Here is a 19,202-nt window from a genome sequence, read left to right on the forward strand (position 1 = left end):
ATAGTGCTGTTGGCTGTGAGTTCAGTGTTAATCGATCAACAATATATATCAAATAAAAACACACACATAAATGAAGTTACATATTGGTCAAATACTGAAAATATTGTGACCAGAAGCTCAAAGCAACATAACACTGAATTTCCTCTACAAATAATGGTTCAGTATTTGTTACTTCAGTGTTCACATAAACCATAGCTATGAATAAACAGAATAAATTATATCACATTTAATTTACCCATTCATCTTTTGATGGACATATGGATTGTTTCCACCTTTTGACTACTGTGAATAATGCTGCTAGGAACATTGGTGTCCAAGTATCTGAGTCTATCTATTTTTTGTTGTTGTTGTCCATGCTTTTGGTATCATATATAAGATATCATTATCAAATCCAAAGTTGTACAGACATGCTAGTATGTTTTCTTCTAAGAGCTTTATGACTTTAGCTCTTAAATTTAGATCTTTGATTCATTTTCATTAATTTTTGTATATAGTGTAAGGTAAAGGTCCTACTTCATTCTTTGCACACAGATGTTTACTTTTTCCAGCAGTATTTGTTGAAGAGACTATTGTTTTCCACTGAATAGCCCTAGCCTTCTTATTGAAAATCAGTTGACCTTAAATGTAAGGGTTTACTTCTAGGCTCTTGGTTTAATTCCATCTGTACATATGCTTATCCTTATGTCAGTACCACACTGTTTTGATTACTACAGATCTGTAGAAAGTTTTGAAATCAGAAAGCGTGAATCCTCTATGTTTTTATTTTAAATTGTTTTGGATATCCTGGGTCCTTTTGAATTCCATATGAATTTTAAGATGGGTTTTTCCATTTCTGCAAAAAAGTCATTAAGATGTTCATAGAAATTGCATTGAATATGTAGATCATTTTGGGAAGAATTATCATTTTTTACTTATTGATTTGAGAGAGAGAGAGACAGAGAGAGAGAGAGAGAGAGAGAGAGAGAGAGAGAGAGAGAGAGAGAGAGAGAGAGAGAGAGAGAGAGGTGGATGGATTTGTTGTTGCACTTATTTATGTCTTCATTTGTTGATTCTTGTATGTGCCCTGACCAGGGATCAAATCCACAACCTTGGCATATATGGACAACACTAACCAACTGAGCTACCCACCCAAGGCTTAGAATTGTCATCTTAACAATTTTAAATCTTCCAATTCATGAACACAGGATGACTTTCCACTTATTTATGCCTCCATAATTTCTTCAACAATATTTTGTAGTTTCCAGTGTATGAAGTCTTTTGCTTACTTTGTTACATTTATTCCCGAGTATTTCATTCTTTTTTATCCTATTGTGAATTGAATTGTTTTCTTAATTTTCTTTTCAAATATTTCATTGGTAGTGTATAGAAATATAACTGATTTTTGCATGTTGATTTCGTATTCAATAAATTCATTAAATTTGTTAGGTTTTACAGTGTTTTTGTGAAATATTTAGGGTTTTCTACACATAAGATCATGCCATCTGTTAACAGGAATAATTTTACTTTTCCCCCTACAATTTGGATGCCTTTTATATCTCTTTCTTTTCTAATGCTCTGGTTAGAACCTCTAATACTTGAATATACTGAGTAGAATTCTCAAAAAATTGGCATCATTGTATTGTTTGTGATCTTAGAGGGAAACCTTTTAGTCTTTCACCACTGAGTATGATGTAAACTGTGGGCTTTTCATTTATGGCTTTTTATCATGTTAAGGAAGTTCCCTTGTATTCTGTTTGCTGAATGTTTATATTGTGAAATGGGCTGTATTTCATCAAATTCTTCTGCATCAATCGAAGTGATAATGTGTGTTTTTCCTCTTAATTTTATTAATATGATGTATTATATTGATTACTTTTTTATGTTGAACAATCCTTGCATTCCTGGGATAATTCCACTTGGCCATGGTGTATAATACTTTTAACATGCTGCTTCATTCAGTTTACTAGTATTTTATTGAGGATTTTATTTCTATATTTATAAAAATATATTATTTAGTAGTTTTTACTAGTGTCTTTATCTGGCTTCAATGTTAATAAAAATGCTGGCTGGCTTCATAAAATGAGTTAAGAAGTGTTCCTGCCTATTCAAAGATTTGGAAGAGTTTGAGAAGGATTGGTGTGATTTTTCTTTAATTGTTTGGTAGAATTTACCAGTAAATTCAGATTGTTCTGGGCTTTTCTTTTGGGGGAAGATTTTTATTATGATTTAATCTCCTCGGTCTATTCAGATTTTTTATTTCTTCTTGAGTCAGTTTTGATAGTTTGTGTGTCTAGAAATTTGTCTATCTGGGTTATTGCATTAATTGACATACAATTACTGATAGTATTGTGGGGTTTTATTTCTGAACAGATTTTATTACACAGAGGGGATGGGGCTCAGTCCTTCTTGCCTGCTGCCTTCCTCATGGCTGCAAGGACATTGCTCAGCTCCTCTCTCTTTCTCTTGGCACAGATGTGTCCCCCCACCCTTTTCTTGATAAATCTCAGGGTCCTCTTGTCCATAGAGTCCTTGAGCAGCTCCATGGTGCACCACTCATAGGGGACAAAACCACACACCTCTTGGATCATGTCCCGCATAAACTTGGTGTGCTTGATGAGGTGCGGTGTGCTTGATGGTGGCAGCTGTGCCTCAGCTTGCTGGCATTCTTTGTCACTTTGTGGCCTTTGTTGAGGTCACAGCCATGGAGTAGCAGAGAGCTATGGCTGCTGTTCCTCAATGGCTCCTGTGTTGGAAGCTATTTTATAATATTTTAATTTTCATAATGTTGGTGGAAATCCCTACTTGCGTTTCTGATCTTAGTTGTTCACATTCTGCCTTTTTAAAAATTAAATTTGTTGGGGTGACGTTGGTTAATAAAATTACATAGCTTTTAAGTGCACAATTCTATTATACATCATCTCTATATTGCATTGTGTGCCCACCACCCAAAGTCAAATCTTCTGTCACCATATATTTCAATCCCTTTATCCTTTATTCTATGTCAGCCTTTCTAAAGCTGTGTCAATTGTTGACTTTTTCTAAGAATCAGCTTTTGGTTTTATTGATACTATTGTTTTTCTGTTTTCTATATCTTTTCCCTCTGCTCTAAACTTTATTATTTCCTTTCCACTCCTACTCTTAGAGTTAGTTTGCTATTTTTGATGTTCCTTAAGACATAAAATTAGATTATTGACTTGAGCTCTTTTCTCTTTTTTAATATAGGCATTTACCACTATAAATTTCCCTGAGTATTATTTTTAGTACATCTTATAATTTTGGTATGGTGTACTTTTTTCATTCATTTAAAAAAATTTTTTTTGGTAAATTTCCTTTGTGAATTCTTGTTTAACCCATTGGTTAAGAGTTTTATTAATTTTTTGAATTTTTAAGTTTTTCTTTTGTTATTGCTTTCTAGCTTCATTTTATTGTGGTCAGAGAAGTTACTTTGTACAACTTAAATATTTTAAAATTTATTGAGAATTGTTTTATGGCCTAACATGTTGTCTGTACTGGAAAATATTTCATGTACACTTGTAAAGACTGTGCATTCTGCTCTTGCTGATGAAGTATTTTTATATGACTATTATCTCTTGTTGTTCAAACCCCTATGCGAGGGGTGTCAAACCCATTTTCACTGGGGTCCACATAAGCCTCGCAGTTGCCTTCAAAGGGCTGAATGTAATTTTAGGACTGTGTAAATGTAACTATTCCTTAACAGTTAAGTGAGAGCTTGGCGCTGCCACTGGGCAGAAACAAGGTGCCAGGCTAGATAAAACAGGGTGGAGGGCCAGATTCAGCCCTTGGGCCTTGTGTTTGCCACCTATGCCCTGTGCTTTTATTAATCTTCTAATTGTTCCATCCATAATTCAAAGTAGGACATTGAGTTGCCATTTATCATTTTAGAACTGCCTATTTTTCCATTTGTGTGTTTGCTTTGTATTTTTAGGGCTCTATTTTTATGTACATCTATGTTTATAATTACTATATCTTCTGGATAGAGTGATTCTTTTATTGTTATGTTATATTCTTTGTCTTTTAACAATTTTTACTTAAAAGTCCATTTTCTCTGATCTTAGTAGAGACACCCCTATTCTCTTTAGTGAGTATTTACTCTATTATTCCATCCTTTCCCTTTCAACTTATTTGTTTCTTTGGATCTAAAGTGAGTCTCATATAGACAGAACATAATTAGATAATATTTTGATATCAATTATGCTACTCTGTTTTTTAAAGGGAGAGTTTAATCTACTTACTTTTAAAGTATTACTGATATGCAAGGACTTCTTTTATTTTGCTATTTATTTTCTATAATATCTTATGCAGCTATTTTATTCCTTTATTATTCAATTACTGGCATCTTTTGTGTGTAATTGACACCCCAAGTTGGAGGGTATTGGTGGAACAGGAGAAAGTTTAAATGCCACAGAGCTCTCTTACTGGGTTTTAGTCACCTTCTTGTTGAAGTGTTTGCTTGGTTCCTATAAACTTTGACTGTTTTCTGAAGTTGGTAATTTTGTAGGAGTTTCTTGGTGATTTTGCAAAGATATGGGCCATTAGGAATCCCCTACTCCACCATTTTTACTGATGTTACCCCCACTATATGTTATTACAATCAATATCTTATTCATTAGAATGAGCAAAACAGATCATAAGCAATCTCAGAGTGACTGACTTCTATCTGGGTGTGCACCACATTACACATTGTCACAGAGTGGTAGTCAAGATAGAGGAAACATCAAAAATCAAGTAACCTGCTAGTGAAAGATTTTTTCCATTGTACTAAATTATCTTCATGGCCAGCAGAAAAAGTTCTGAGTACAGGTCAATGTTGGAGAAATCATTCGTATTTTAATTTCAGCTTATTAGTAAATACATTTATTTGACAATGCCTTGATTTCTGGAGAGCTATCTCTGAGTAGCTAAAAGATACCCGACCACTTATCCTCATTCTAACAACAGATGTTACCATGCTGTAAGGCCACCTTCCATACTTGTCATGAAGTTGGTCTATTTGGTTTTATCTGTAGCAATATTCTCTTTGGCTCCTACTTTTTGCTCTGGATTATTGCTTTAATAAGGTATAGTATCCTTTTTTGCAGTGATACTAATAAGAATGCCTAGACATTTGTTTTGGGTTTGGACATTGTTTCCTCATGCATTATTCCAACTAGAGTTCTCTCTTCCAGAATCACTATTGCCTTATTATTTTTATGTTGGTGGAAATTCCATTTTGTTTACTTCCCCTTAGCCCAAGTAATTAAATAGTGTGCAAAATCAGTATCCAGAGATGATCAATGAAAATGTTTTATGTTGGTGTAAGGCTGTTGATTTGTCCAAGGTCTAGTTAGAAAAGTTGCATGGATAGCAGTAACTTTAGACATTCTGCCATTTTCCCCTGTAAGTATGCTTGTACTTCCTAGACCAGGGTGTCAAACTCATTTTCACCGCGGGCCACATCAGCCTTGAAGTTGTCTTCAAAGGGCTGAGTGTAATTTTAGGAATGTATAAATGTAACTACTCCTTAAGTAGGGGGCAAGGAGCTCGGTGCTGCCACTGGGTACAAACAAGGTGCCAGGCTGGATAAAACAAGGTGGAGGGCCACATTTGACTTGTGGGCCTAGTGTTTGCCAACTGTGATATAGAAAAAAAAATTGGTTCTTTTTAATATGGTGGGAATTTGGACAAGGTGACCTTAAAAATGTGTTCTAACTTAAATAAATATTTTTTGTATTGAATAGTAGTGAAGGTTAGGTTTTTTTTTTTTTACAAAAAACTCCCACGAGCCTTGTGTTTGCCACCTGTGTGACCTAGACTACATGTCCTGACATTTAGTTTAAAAAATTTTGGTACCTATGGATTACTTTGGTGAATGAATCAGGTGGGACTTTCAGTGTCAGTTTATTTCTCTCATTGGGCTTTGATGAGAGCTAATGTTTATTGTGCTCTTCCTTGTCACTGATTTTTTGATTTATTGGGAAATTTGGTTAAGAGCATTTGAATTAGCCTTAATGGAAGAAGATAAATTGGATATAGCCTCTGATGGGTGTGTGTATGAAAGAAAGGGAAGGAGGGAGGGAGAGAGAGATTGAAAAATTTCATTTTCTTGGTGTCATTAATGAGGAACTGGTTTGATTATTTTTATGAAAAAGTAATAGCAAAAAAATAAAAGAGAAATGAAGTCTCAGGTAGTCATTAATAGGAACTTAGAGTTTAAGTATAGAAATTATGCTAATATTTGCTGTGAAGGTTGATGAAGAAACTCACAGAATGTTCCATTTTGTTATTAATGTGGCTGGTGACATTCCTTTCTTGTAATTCATTTGAATTCCTTGTAACTCTGGATGTAGCTCCCTGGCCTCTTGTTACCCCTGCTATCCATGGAAGAAGACAAATGGGTATCAGCAGTAGCACTGTTTTCTGTGCTTTCAGCCAAAGGGCTGAACAGTTGATAGAGTGATCTTCTACACTGTGGCACTTTGCCTGAGGCTAGTTAAAGGCAAATTTAATAGTTATATTAACAATAAAAATAATAACTGTTAGTTATAAGACATACCAGGTGACAGTTACATTTTATACATTATTTCTAAATCTTTCAATATTGAATGTTTTTTTAAATATATTTTATTGATTATGCTATTACAGTTGTCCCATTTCCCCCCTTCTCTCCCCTCCACCCTGTACCCCCTCTCCCTCTCCCACCCACATCCCCCCCCTTTAGTTCATGTCCATGTGTCATACTTATGAGTTCTTTAGCTTCTACATTTCCCGTACTATTCTTGCCCTCCCCCTATCTATTTTCAACCTACATTCTACGCTACTTATTCTCTATACCTTTTCCCCTTCTCTCCTCCTCCCACCCCCCTGTTGCTAACCCTCCATGTGACTTCCATTTCTGTGGTTCTGTTCCTGTTCTAGTCGTTTACTTAGTTTCTTTTGGTTTTGCTTTAGGTGTGGTTGTTAATAATTGTGAGTTTGCTGTCCTTTTACTATACATGTGTTTTCTTTATCTTTTCTTAGATAAGTTCCTTTAGCATTTCATAAACTAAGGGCTTGGTGATGATGAACTCCTTTAACTTGACCTTATCTGAGAAGCACTTTATCTGCCCTTCCATTCTAAATGAGAACTTTGCTGGATAGAGCAATCTGGGATGTAGGTCCTTATCTTTCATGACTTGGAATATTTCTTTCCAGCCCCTTCTTGCCTGTAAGGTCTCTTTTGAGAAATCAGCTGACAGTCTGATGGGAACTCCTTTGTAGGTTACTGTCCCCTTATCTCTTGCTGTTTCTAGGATTCTCTCCTTCATTTTTACCTTGGCTAATGTAATTATGATGTGCCTTGGTGTGTTTCTTCTTGGGTCCAACTTCTTTGGGGCTCTCTGAGCTTCTTGGATTTCTTGGAAGACTGTTCCCTTTGCCAGATTGGGGAAGTTCTCCTTTATTATTTGTTCAAATACATGCTCAATTTGTTGCTTTTCCCCTTCCCCTCCTGGTACCCCTATAATTCGGATGTTGGAACGTTTAAAGGTGTCCTGGATGCTCTTAAGTTTTTCCTCATTTTTTTTTTTGAATTCTTATTTCATCATGCTTTCCTGCTTGGTTGATTCTATCTTCCTTCTGGTCCACTGTATTGTTTTGTGACTCAGATTCCTTCCTTTCACTATTGGCTCTCCTCCGTATATCTTCCTGCATCTCTTTTATGGTAACCTGCATCCTTTCATCTAATTTGCGCCCAAAATCAACCAATTCCGTGAGCTTTCTGATCACCAGTGTTTTGAACTGTGCATCTGATAGATTGGCTATTTCTTGGTCGCTCAAAAGGACGAGTCCTGGGGGACTGATCTGTTCTGTTGGAAATATATCTTTCCCTGTCTCTCCTTTTTTTTTCTCGGTCTGGTCGCTCTTGTTACGGTGGGGGGCGGAGCCTTAGGTGTTCACCACGGCTGGGCACCCCAGTTGCTAGATTGTGACGTTATATGTGGGGGCGGGGGCGAACAATGGTGGTAGTTCCATTCTCCTGGGCTCAGACCCTTCTCTGGGATCCTGGGCTGCGAGCTCTGCCCTGTTCCACAGTCGCTGCCTCATTGGGTCCGCCAGCCGTAGCTTGCGTACTCAGGGATCACCACTGCGTTCTTGGGCCCCGGATGGCTGTCGCGCTGATTTCGCGCTGAATTTTCCCTGACCTCCGCGCGCTGCCGACCCGCGCCCGCCCGGCTCGTCTTCTCCTACCAGTCTGGATGTACGAGTCTACTTCAACTCCTTGGCTGTCCGACTTCCATTCAGATAAATCCTCTGTCAGTTCTGGGTGTTATTCTGTTTGTAAATTATTGTTGTTCTAATCTTGGTTGTGCGAGGAGGTACGGTGCGTCCACCTATTCCTCCATCTTGCTGGAAGTCCCGCAATATTGAATGTTTATCTTGTTTTTATAAATGAGGGAACTAAGGAACAGAGAGGGCAGATAACTTTCCACAGCTTACACAGTAAACTGTGCAAGCCCAGGTCTCCCTGAATGCAAAGCACTCTCTCTTTCTAGTTTGTTATTGGTACCATATTTGCTTCCTTTTCTCTTCCTTGTCTTCATATAGATATCATTTGATTATCTGCTGTGTCAGGCACTGTGCTTGCTATATAGTATCATTAACATTCACAGTAACCTTGTAAGGCAAATACTAGTATTCTTATTTTATAGATGAGATGATTTTCCATTATTCGCTGCCACCTCTCCTTGCTCTATTTGAGAGTTGCTTCTTGTCTTTGGGCTAGGTACTTTCAAGGTATGCTTTGGCTCTTCCTTCCCCATCATCATAACTTCTGAGACCCAGGTTTCAGGTGGCTGAATCATCTTGTTTCTACATGCTTCATGGGTGCTTGTGATTTCCTGTGCTACTGTTCTGACTTGTTAGCACTCCCTGAAGAACCCATGGGCTTACTTCTTACTATAAAAATGACTTCCCCAAGGCTTGATATTCCTCAGCTGTGACAGAAATTCACTGCATGTGTAACATTTACCTAGGCCCAGATCAAATCACCTCCATGGGACTTGTGGATGGAGGAAAGGGTCTTAATCTGCTCAGGCTGCTATAACAAATTGTCATAGACTGGGTGTCTTAAACAACAAACATTTATTTCTCATAATTCTGAAGGCTCAGAAGTCCAATCAAGGTACTGACATGGTCAGATTATGGTGAGATCTCTTTTTCTAGCTTGTAGATGGCTGTCTTCTTATGATATCTTTGAATGGAATAAGGAAGAAGACTAAGCAAGGTCTCTGGTGTGTCCTCTTAGAAGGGCACCACTAATCTCATCATGGGGCCCACCCTCATTGAGTCACCTCCTAAAAGCCCCACCTCCTAATACCATCACATTGGGGGTTAGGGCTTCAACATGTGAATTCTGGGAAGACATAAACATTAGTTCATAACACAGAGCTAGTACAATTAAATATTGCAGATGTATATGCTGCTTGCTGTGCTGTGAGCAATGAAGCCCCCTGCTTCTGTCACAGGGGCCATCATCTGTCAATATTCATGATGCAGTATGTCTTATATTTTTAAGTTCCAAGTAGGGTAAAATACCAGATCCTTTACAGTTATTGACAACCACTCCACCTAAGCTTTTACAGTCTAGTTTATGGCAACAGGATTTATTCCTAGCCCTGTGAGAGTGTAGGCTGCTGTTACATCTAATCCCATCCTGTGGTTCTTTCCCTACTCTTGGCTGATTTCCTCACATGCATGTTCTGATCAGTACTCTGTTGAATACTCTAGGGGGAAAGTCTGTCAAGCTCCAGGGTTGGCTGTGCTGGTATTTCCTCTCTGACCATCTGTTCTGAAAACTCTAGCCCATAGGTGAGTGCCGTACTACTCCTTAACTAGGGGCAAGGAGCTCAGCATTGTCCTAGTTCCTTGATCTGTGAAATATGCCATTGGTATTTGAATAGGGATTGCTTTGAATCTACAGATTGCTTTGGGTAGTATGGACATTTTAATGATGTTGATTCTTCCAATCCATGAACAGGGTATATGCTTCCATTTGTTTGTTTGTTCCTCAGTTTCTTTTGTCAGTATTCTACAGTTTTCCCAGGACAGGTCTTTTATATCCTTGGTTAAATTTTTTCTGGGTACTTTTGTTGGTTGTTGCTAGAGCAAATGGGGATATTTGCTTAGTTTCTCTTTCTGATAGTTCATTGTTGGTGTACAAAAATGTCATCAATTTCTGAATATTGACTTTGAATCCTACTATTTTGCCAAATTCACTTATTAGAGTATTTTTTTGTTGTTGTCGTTGGAGCCTATTGGGTTTTCTATGTACACTATCATGTAGTCTGCAAATAATGACAGTTTTGCTTTCCCCTTTCCATTTGGATGCCTTTAATTTCTTTTTCCTGTCAAATCACTGTGGCAAAAACCTCCAGTGCTATGTCGAATAAAAGTGGTAAAAGCAGACAGACGTGTCTTGTTCCCAATCTTAAGGGAAGTGCTTTAGTTTTTGCCCATTGAGTATGACATTGGCAGTAGGTTTTGCATATATGGTCTTTATTATATTGAGGTATACTCTATTCCCACTTTTCTGAGTGTTTTTATCATAAATTGGTGCTGGATTTTATCAAATGTTCTTTCTGCAACTATTTATATGATCATGTGATTTTTGTCTTTCATTTTGTTTATGTGATGTATCACATTTAATGATTTGCAAATGTAACATCCCTACATCCCTAGAATAAATCCTACTTAATCATGGTGTATGAACTTTTTAATGTATTGTTATATCCCATTTAGTATTTACTTGAGAATTGTGGCATCTATGTGCATCAGATATATTGAAATTTTCTTTCTTTGTTGTGTCTTTCCCTGGTTTGTGATTTAGGATATTTCTGGCCTCATAAAAAGTTTGGGAGTTTCCCTCTTCTTGAATTTTTTGGGATAGTTTGAGAAGGATAGATGTTAGTTCTTTGGATATTTGGTAAAATTCAGCTGTGAAGCCATCTGGTCCAGGGCTTTTGTGTGTCAATATTTTTTTGATTACTGCTTCAATTTTGCTGTTGTTGTTGGTCTATTCAGGTTTTCAGGTTCTTCCTGATTCAGTTTTGGAAGATTGCGTTTCTAGAAATTTGTCCATTTCACCCAGGTTGTCCAATTTCTTGGCATATAATCATAGTAATTTCTTACAATCCTTTGTATTTCTGTGGTATCAGTTGTAACTGCTCCTCTTTCATTTTTGATATCATTTATTTGGATCCTTTCTCTATTTTTCTTGATGAGTCTGGTTAACGGTTTGTCAATTTTGTTATATTTTCAAAGAACCAGCTGTTGGATGCATTAATTCTTTGAATTGGTTTTTTTTTTTTTTTTTTTTTTTTAGTTTCTGTGTCATTAATTCTGCTCTGATCTTGATTATTTCCTTCTGCTTGTTCTGGGCTTTTTTTGTTGTTCCTCTAGTTCTTTTAGCTATAGAATTAGGTTGTTTATGTGAGTTTTTTTCTATCTTTTTTAGGTAGGCCTGTATTGCTATGAGCATCCCTCTCAGGACTGCCTTCACTGTGTCCCATAGGTTTTAGGTTGTTGTGTATGCATTTTCATTTGTTTTCAGGTGGTTTTTATTTTCTCCTTGATTTCATTGTTAACCCATTCATTATTTAATAACATGATATTCAACTTCCATGTATTTGAATGTTTTTGAGTTTTTTTCTTGAGTTTGGTTTCTAGTTTTAAGCTATTGTAACCCAAGAAGATCCTTGATATGATTTCAATTTTCTTGAATTTGTCAAGGCTTGTTTTGTGTCTTACCGTGTGGTTTATCACTGAGAATGAGACATATGCATTTGAGAAGAATGTGTATTTTGAATTTTTTGTGGTGAAATATTTTATAAATATCAATTAAGTCCATTTAATCTAAATGTCATTTAATTCTGTAATGTTCTTGTTCATTTTTTGCTTGGAAGATGTATCCATTGTTAACAGTGGGGTGTTAAAATCCTCTACAATACCGTATTGCTGTCTGTTTCTTAAAGTCTTCCAACACTTCACACACACACACACACACACACACACACACTTATGTTGGGTGCATATATGTTTGCAAGGGTTATATCCTGCTGTTGGGCTGTTCCTTTAAGTATTATGTAGTGACCTTCTTTGCCTCTTGTTATGGCCTTTGCTTTGAAGTTTATTCTGTTTGGTATAAATATTGCTATCCCAGCTTGTTTTTATGTCCATTTGCATAGAATATTTTTCCCATCCCTTCACTTTCAGCCTGTGTATATCTTTTATTCTGAGGTGGGTCTCTTGTAGACAGCATATATATGGGTCATATTTTCTTATCCATTTAGCTGACTTGTGTCTTTTGATTGGAGCCTTTAATGCATTTGCATTTAAGGTTATTATTGATAGGTACTTATTCATTGCCACTTTTCCCTTTGTACCCGTGTCCCCACCCCCCTCTTTCTCACTCTCTTCTTTTTCTGAAAGCAGTCCCTTCAGCATTCTTGCAATGCTGGTTTGGTGAAGATGTATTCTTTTAGTCTTCTTTTGTCTGGGAAGCTCTTTATTTCACCTTCCATTTTAAATGAGAGCCTTGATGTATGGAGTAGTCTTGGTTGCAGGTCCTTGCTTTTCATTACTTGGAATATTTCATGCCAATCCCTCTGGCTTTTAGCATTTCTGTTGAGAAATCAGCTGATATCCTTTTTGCAGCTTCCTTGTATGTTACTAGCTGTTTCTCCCTTGCTGCCTTTAAGATTCTCTCTTTGTCTTTAAATTTTGCCATTTTCATTGTAATGTGTCTTGGTGTGGGCCTCTTTTGGGTTCCCCTTGATTGAGACCCTCTATGCTTCCTGGACTTGCATGACTTTTCCCCTCACCTGGTTCAGGAAGTTTTCTGTCATTATTTTTTTCAAACAGATTTTCTATCCCTTACTCCTTTCCTTCTCCTGGTATCCCTGTCATGCAACTATTATTACATTTCATGTTTTCCCAAAGCTACCTTAAACTATCCTCTTTATTTTTAAATATTTTTTCATATTATTTTGCTCTGACTGGGTGTTCTTGTCTACTTTGTCTTCCAACTCACTGTTTCAATCCTCTGATTTTTCTAGCCTGCTATTAATTCCTTCTAGTGAGTTCTTCATTTCAGATATTATATTCTTCATTTCCAACTGGTTCTTATTCAAGGTTTCTGTCTCTTTCATGCTGATGTAGGTCCCACAGAGTTCCCCGTAGTTCTCACTGAGGCCCTTGAGCTCCTTATAACCATTACTTTGAGTTCTATGTATGATCAATTGCTTTCCTCTATTTCACTTAGCCATTTTTTCTGAAGATTTGTTGTTTTCTTTAATAGTGGCATCATTTGTTTTTCTCCCTATTTTAGTTGTCTTTGTGTTTGTTTCTATGTATTAGATTGATTTGCTTTGACTTTCTCTCTTGTGGAGTAGGCTTGTGTGTTAGGAGTCCTGTGGGACCCAGTGGTACAGACTCCTTAATCTCCTGATCTGGATGTTCTAGGGATGACCTCTTTGTGGGTTATGTGGACTCTCCTGTTGCATTTGGGTCCTGATTGTTATTGGCCCATTTGTTAGTGGGAACTCTCCTTCATCTGGCTAAGAGTCTCAACCCCAACCACATGTTGTAAGCTCTTGTATAGGTGGTGGAAAAACAAAGGCAAAAGTGCACAAAAGCAACACCAAAATAAGCAAATCTCCCTGATCACCTCAACTATATCAACAACAAGAAAAAAAGAATAATAAAAACAGAAAGAGAAATGGAATAGTAGAGAAAGGGGAAAGGAAAAAGAATATGAGAAGACCAAAGGAAAGAAATATGATTAAGAGAGGAGGAAGGGGAGGAGAACTACTACTCATAATGAATTGAAAGGAGAAAATGAGGAAAAGGAACCCAGAAAAGGCAACATAGAATAAAGGTAGAGAAGAAGGGAACAGTGGAGTAATCAAAGATAGGAGTAGAATAGGATATATGGAAGAAAAATTAGAGCACTGAAAATAAAAGAAATGAAAAAATAGATAAAGAAAAAGGCTATGAAAAAGACAAAAATAGATAAGATAATGAAAAAAAAGAAGCAAGTAGATTCGTCTCAGAACAGCTTACCTCTTGCCTTCTGAGTTCTCCCTTTGGATACCATTCTGATGTCTGAGTCTGGTGTAAGCCAATGTCAGACACTGTCCAAGTCTGGTTTTTGGCCACCTTTTCAAAGCTACAGGTAATCCACAATTTGTGGCTGGTTCCTCTGGGCTTGGCTGTTCCAAGTTTGAGCCAAGATGCTCTGTAATGCTGGGTTTTATCAACACACATTCTGGGGACGTGTCAGCAAATGTCCCAAATCACCACAGAATCTATCTGTGCCTGTCTCTGCCTGCTGGCCTGCTGTCAATCTTAGACTAGTCATAGATCTATTTCTGAGAGAGCTTCTGATAGAAACAGGGGGCTGTGATTCATGGATCTCTCATGGCAGATGTCTTTTAAAATTCAAGGAAGGTGGTGGGTGTGTTTCTATCTCTCCAGAGCCACTAGTCTTAGTCCGTCTGGGATTATTTCTCTGTTTTTGGCAGGGTGGTGCCTGTACTAGGCTTCTAGAGCCCAGATTTTTGTCTGCTGGATGCTGGAGGGTGTTTCTGTGGCTGTCCCAGAAGGGGGGAGTACTGATCTGTTTCCCAGGATAGTGTGTGGATTGGCTGTACCCTATAGCCAATCTCTGAAGACCCCTGCATCTATTTATGTTGTTGTCTCCTCAGCAAGTGTTAAGATGCAGGATAGGAGAAAAGAAAGAAAAAAAACAAACAGAACACCTAGACAGAGTAAAACTGAAAAAAAGAACAAAAAGAGTTGCTGAATGGAGAAAACAGGATTTCAGAGGCTGTAGCAAGGGGAATTCCAGGTGGGGGTAGTGGTATCCCACTGGGTGGGATAATTGATTTTCCTCTGGGAGGGGTTTGGTCTTTTTAAGAGGGATGGCTTCTGTGAAGCCCAGGTATATCCAGGCCCCTGAAATACCATATTTGCTCTCCCAAAACTCTCTTAGTGCCTCCTACTTGAGACTCTCCTCATGTGACTCCAGAGACAGCCACCCTCCCTTCGCTGGGTAGCTGCAAGGTGAGTAGCCACAAACACAAAACCTGTGCTTTGTCCCTTTAAGGGAAAAAAAAGTGTTGAGTTCATCTCCAGTGGTTCTCATATTTCCACAGAGCAGAGAGCCTCCATGGTATAGACTTCTTATCTGCTGATCTGGATGCTCTAGGATGTCCTCTTTGTGGCTTATGTGGACTCTCCTGTTATATTTGGGTACTGATTGTTATTGGCTCATTCATTGGTGGGAACTTCCCCCATCTGGCTAAAGGGCTCAACCCTTTATCCACCTGCCGTATCCACCTCTGCCTTGAGAGGGCTTCTAGTGTAGGTTGGATCCCCAGTCAAGGAATGTACAGGAGGCCACCTATGGATGCTTCTCTCTCACACACATGCCTCTCTCCTTTTCTCCCAAATCAATTGATTATATTCTGTGTACATCCTTTTCTTTCAAATCTCATATCCTGATAGGGTAGAGGAAGGAAGGGAAGAGTCCAGCAGCAATACTAGCACACGGGATATCCAGTGGCGGGACACTCTTGACCTCCCTCCAGTGAGTCTCAGCCTCAGACCCGCACCACTGTGCTCCCACTTTGGCCTCGGCAGCCAGTATAGCCCTGGTCTCCTCTTTCTGACCCCAGTGCTGATGATCTTCAGCCTCCTCAGTCAGACTCTGCCCCATTTGAAGTTCCAGCAGTGCCCAGGGCTGGGGAGGTGACAGCCCACTTCCCAGCAAGTATCACAGTCCCTGGACCCTGGCTCCTGGTGGCAGCAGAGTAGACAGCTTTGCTTGGCATGGAGGGCACAGAGACAGAGCTGGCCACTGAGTTGCGGCCACTCCAGCAGCTTCTTCCTGAGGAGGAAGTTGTACATTCCACAAAATGGCTCCTGCTTCAAATCTATGCAGTCAGACATGCTGGGCTGGGCTGTGGTGATGGCAACAGCTCTTCCAGGAGAGCCCCGGCTGCCCACACCCAAGTTCCCTGCAGGCAGATAGGCATTCAAACACTCACACACATACCTGCATACTCATCTGTGGCACATTCACAGTCAGCTGGATTTTCAAGTTGATTGCTCTGTGGTTTAGCTGCAAAATTAGTCTGGAACTGGAAGCAAGTGGACGGAGCTCCCAACTACTCTGCAGCCATCTTGGAACCCTCTAGGAAAAAATTTTATGAAATTTTCTAGTAGGGAGAGAAGACAATTAAAAGTTTCTCAAGAGGATACAAAGGAAACCCATAGAGAAGCAGTTTATTTCCAGTTAAAAATCAAAGGGTACTGCATGGTGCCACAAAATTAATATTTCTTTAGAACCTTAATCTATTATTATATTTTTGGCTTCTTTTTAAAAGAACATGTAATTTAATAGATATCACTATATTTATATGAAGTTGTGTTTTGTAGGTAAAAGCATGTTCATGTCTGGACATAGGTACTAGATGCTTGGAGTCTCAGGTAACCATATTTAAGACCAGAGTATAATTATGAGATTTATAGGACTCAATTGGAGTTCTCTCTAAATATAGTTGATTACAAACCCCTGTCAAAAAATGTATGCATCCCAATATATATGTCTTTACAAAATATCACATAGAAAACTGATTTATTGTGAGTATGTATTGTCCTCACAGTGAACCTGTTTGCTATTGTGAGTATTGTGAATATTATAAAACATAGAAATGGAAATGAGAATAGGTTATATATGTAAACATTTTAATATTCTCTTCCCAAACCACAATGGATTCATTGTTATTGGTATTCTTGGGATACCTGCAAACTACTTTTGATACCACTACTCTTTACTGTTTATTCTCAAAGTTGGGTTGACCATTAGAATGACCTTGGAATATTCAAAAGGCAGTTGGATTCTTGTGCCCTAACCCAGGTCTATTGAATTAGAATCTCCATGGTTGGAATTTGTGAACCTATACCTTGAAAAAGCCACCTCAGGGAATTATGATATGCAGTCAAGCTGGGGAAATGTTAACTCAACAGTAGAGGTCACCTAGTGGATTCTCTAGGACCATGATTCTCAACCTTGGCTGTACAATGGAACTACCTTAGAAACTTTAAAAATATGGATGTTTGGGCCCAATCCCTGGAGATTTAAATTTTGTCTGGGGTATGGCATGAGCATTGGGATTACAGCTCCCCAGGTGAACCTAATGTTCAGTCAAGGCTGGAACCATTACTGAGGTGGAGAGAATAAAACAGGTCCTGAGAAGCTGTATTAGAATTAGTTTAGTTACTAGTTGCACGAACCTAAGCTAGTTTAAGCAAAAAGAAATTTATTGGTTTACCTAAAATGTAATGGGATTGTCTTATTTCAGACATACCTGGATTTAGGGGCTTAAACAATGGGATCAAGGATGTTGCTCTCTCTTTATGTCTCTTGACTTTCCTTTCTTCTATATGGTTACATTCTTGGGTAAACTTTCTCCATATGGCTGGAAACATTGTCACAACAGCTCTAGGTTTATATGATCCTTACAGCTTGCAGTCCTTGAAAAAGAAAAAATGTTTACATTTGTAGTTTATATATTACCCTTAGGGGAGACTATGATTGTTCTAGTTTGCTTCAGGCATCTGTCTGCACTAATCACAGTGGCCAGATAGATAGTCTGGAGGGTGGGAATTATGATTGTCTCATTTAAAGCTCATGGAATGAGTTTCTCATAGGAAGAGAGGTTTGGTTATAAGAAGGAAGGGAAAGTGTGTAGGAGACCATTCTGTGTGGTGCGGGCACAGCTCTCACTTGGAGGTGCACAGGACCCACGCCTATGGATAGGTTCTCCCATGGGAAATCAGGCCTGCAATGTACCTAGGCTGCTTTGAGTCTTGCTTTTTGCTAAAAACTCCCTCACCCTGATTTGTAGCAGACATTTACTGCAAAGTAACTTCCTAAAATCCATGCTAAACCTTTCAAGGATGAGTGTAACCAGTTCAACCACTTTTGCCTTTTCATTTGCAAATATCCCTCTTCTGTGATGTGATTAGCAGCATTGGCTCCTTTGTTTTCTGTAAAAGGTAACCACCTACAGTGAACCTGTGCATAGTAAATGAGGACCATCATGTAATGGGCAGAGAAAACCAATAAAGGCCTGTCATGGCAGAGGTTGCAGCTTTTGCTCCCCCTGAGAGAAAAGCCATGCTGTCCCTTTTCCTCCACCAGACTCGGTAGTCCATGTGAATGTCTCATTTCATCCATAATGACGCGGACACTGTGGGCTGGTGTCTGCATCAAAAGGAATATTATGCTCAGCAGATGATATCACAGTCCACTACTGAAGTGTCTGTGTGTTGTGACCATTCAAGACCTGACAGGTTCACGGTATTTGGGCAGATGGAAGAATATTCATGGAGCCATTGGGATATCTGACATGCTTTTATTGAAGGGTAGGTAATCCATGCATGCTGGAAGCTGTGTGTCCCCCTGCATGTCTCTGTGTGACACACTGCATGTCACCTGTCTCCTTGCACCTGTCATGGCACCCAGCGGGGAGCTCCTACCCCCTTAAATACTAAAAAGAAACAAAGCCGGCAGGGTGCCAACAGATCTTATGCAACAGAGCTTCATACTATGCATTCAAGCCCACTCAATCCTCTGGGAACAGCTTATCAGACCTAGTCTCAAGCTATGAGAACACTACTTACCAGGCCAATTCTCAAGGTTGTGGAAAACTGCTTCCCTTAGTTGCCCAGACACCTGGGTGAGGAAGCCAGAATGCCTCCATTTACCCTACAGTCTCTCTAAGGATGAACACTGAATAAGGCTAGTCTTGCTTGAAATCAAGCTATAGATTCTTACATAAGTTAAAAAAATTTTCTTTCCAATGAAAGTGTCAACTGAACCCTACTTCATGAATTGGCTAATTGTTTTTCCCTACTATGGACAATAACTGCTGAGATCTTGGGATTAACTGAATTCTTTTTGGTGAGAGAATGTGTTGTATGAAAATCTTTAAGATTTTCATCATGTGTCAGTCATTCAATTGTTTAACATTCAGTTGAAAAGAAATCCCTTTTTAGACTGTTGGTTTACAGACTGATAAGACATTGGTCTTGTTGTAATGAGCAAGATAGTGAACATTGTGGAGCTATTAAAATTCTGATATTGTCAGAGTCCTATGTGTAAGTCCAGCTCAGGGTTC

At 38.6% G+C, this 19,202-nt stretch overlaps 1 pseudogene; it reads right to left on the reverse strand.

Annotated features, from left to right (window-relative positions):
* Positions 1-2,338: 2,338 nt before the first annotated feature.
* On the reverse strand, positions 2,339-15,733 carry LOC114505516 (annotated as a pseudogene).
* Between the last annotated feature and the right edge of the window lie 3,469 nt (positions 15,734-19,202).

Source organism: Phyllostomus discolor, chromosome X (genome assembly GCF_004126475.2).
Source record: "Phyllostomus discolor isolate MPI-MPIP mPhyDis1 chromosome X, mPhyDis1.pri.v3, whole genome shotgun sequence".
Taxonomy (NCBI): Eukaryota; Metazoa; Chordata; class Mammalia; order Chiroptera; family Phyllostomidae; genus Phyllostomus; species Phyllostomus discolor.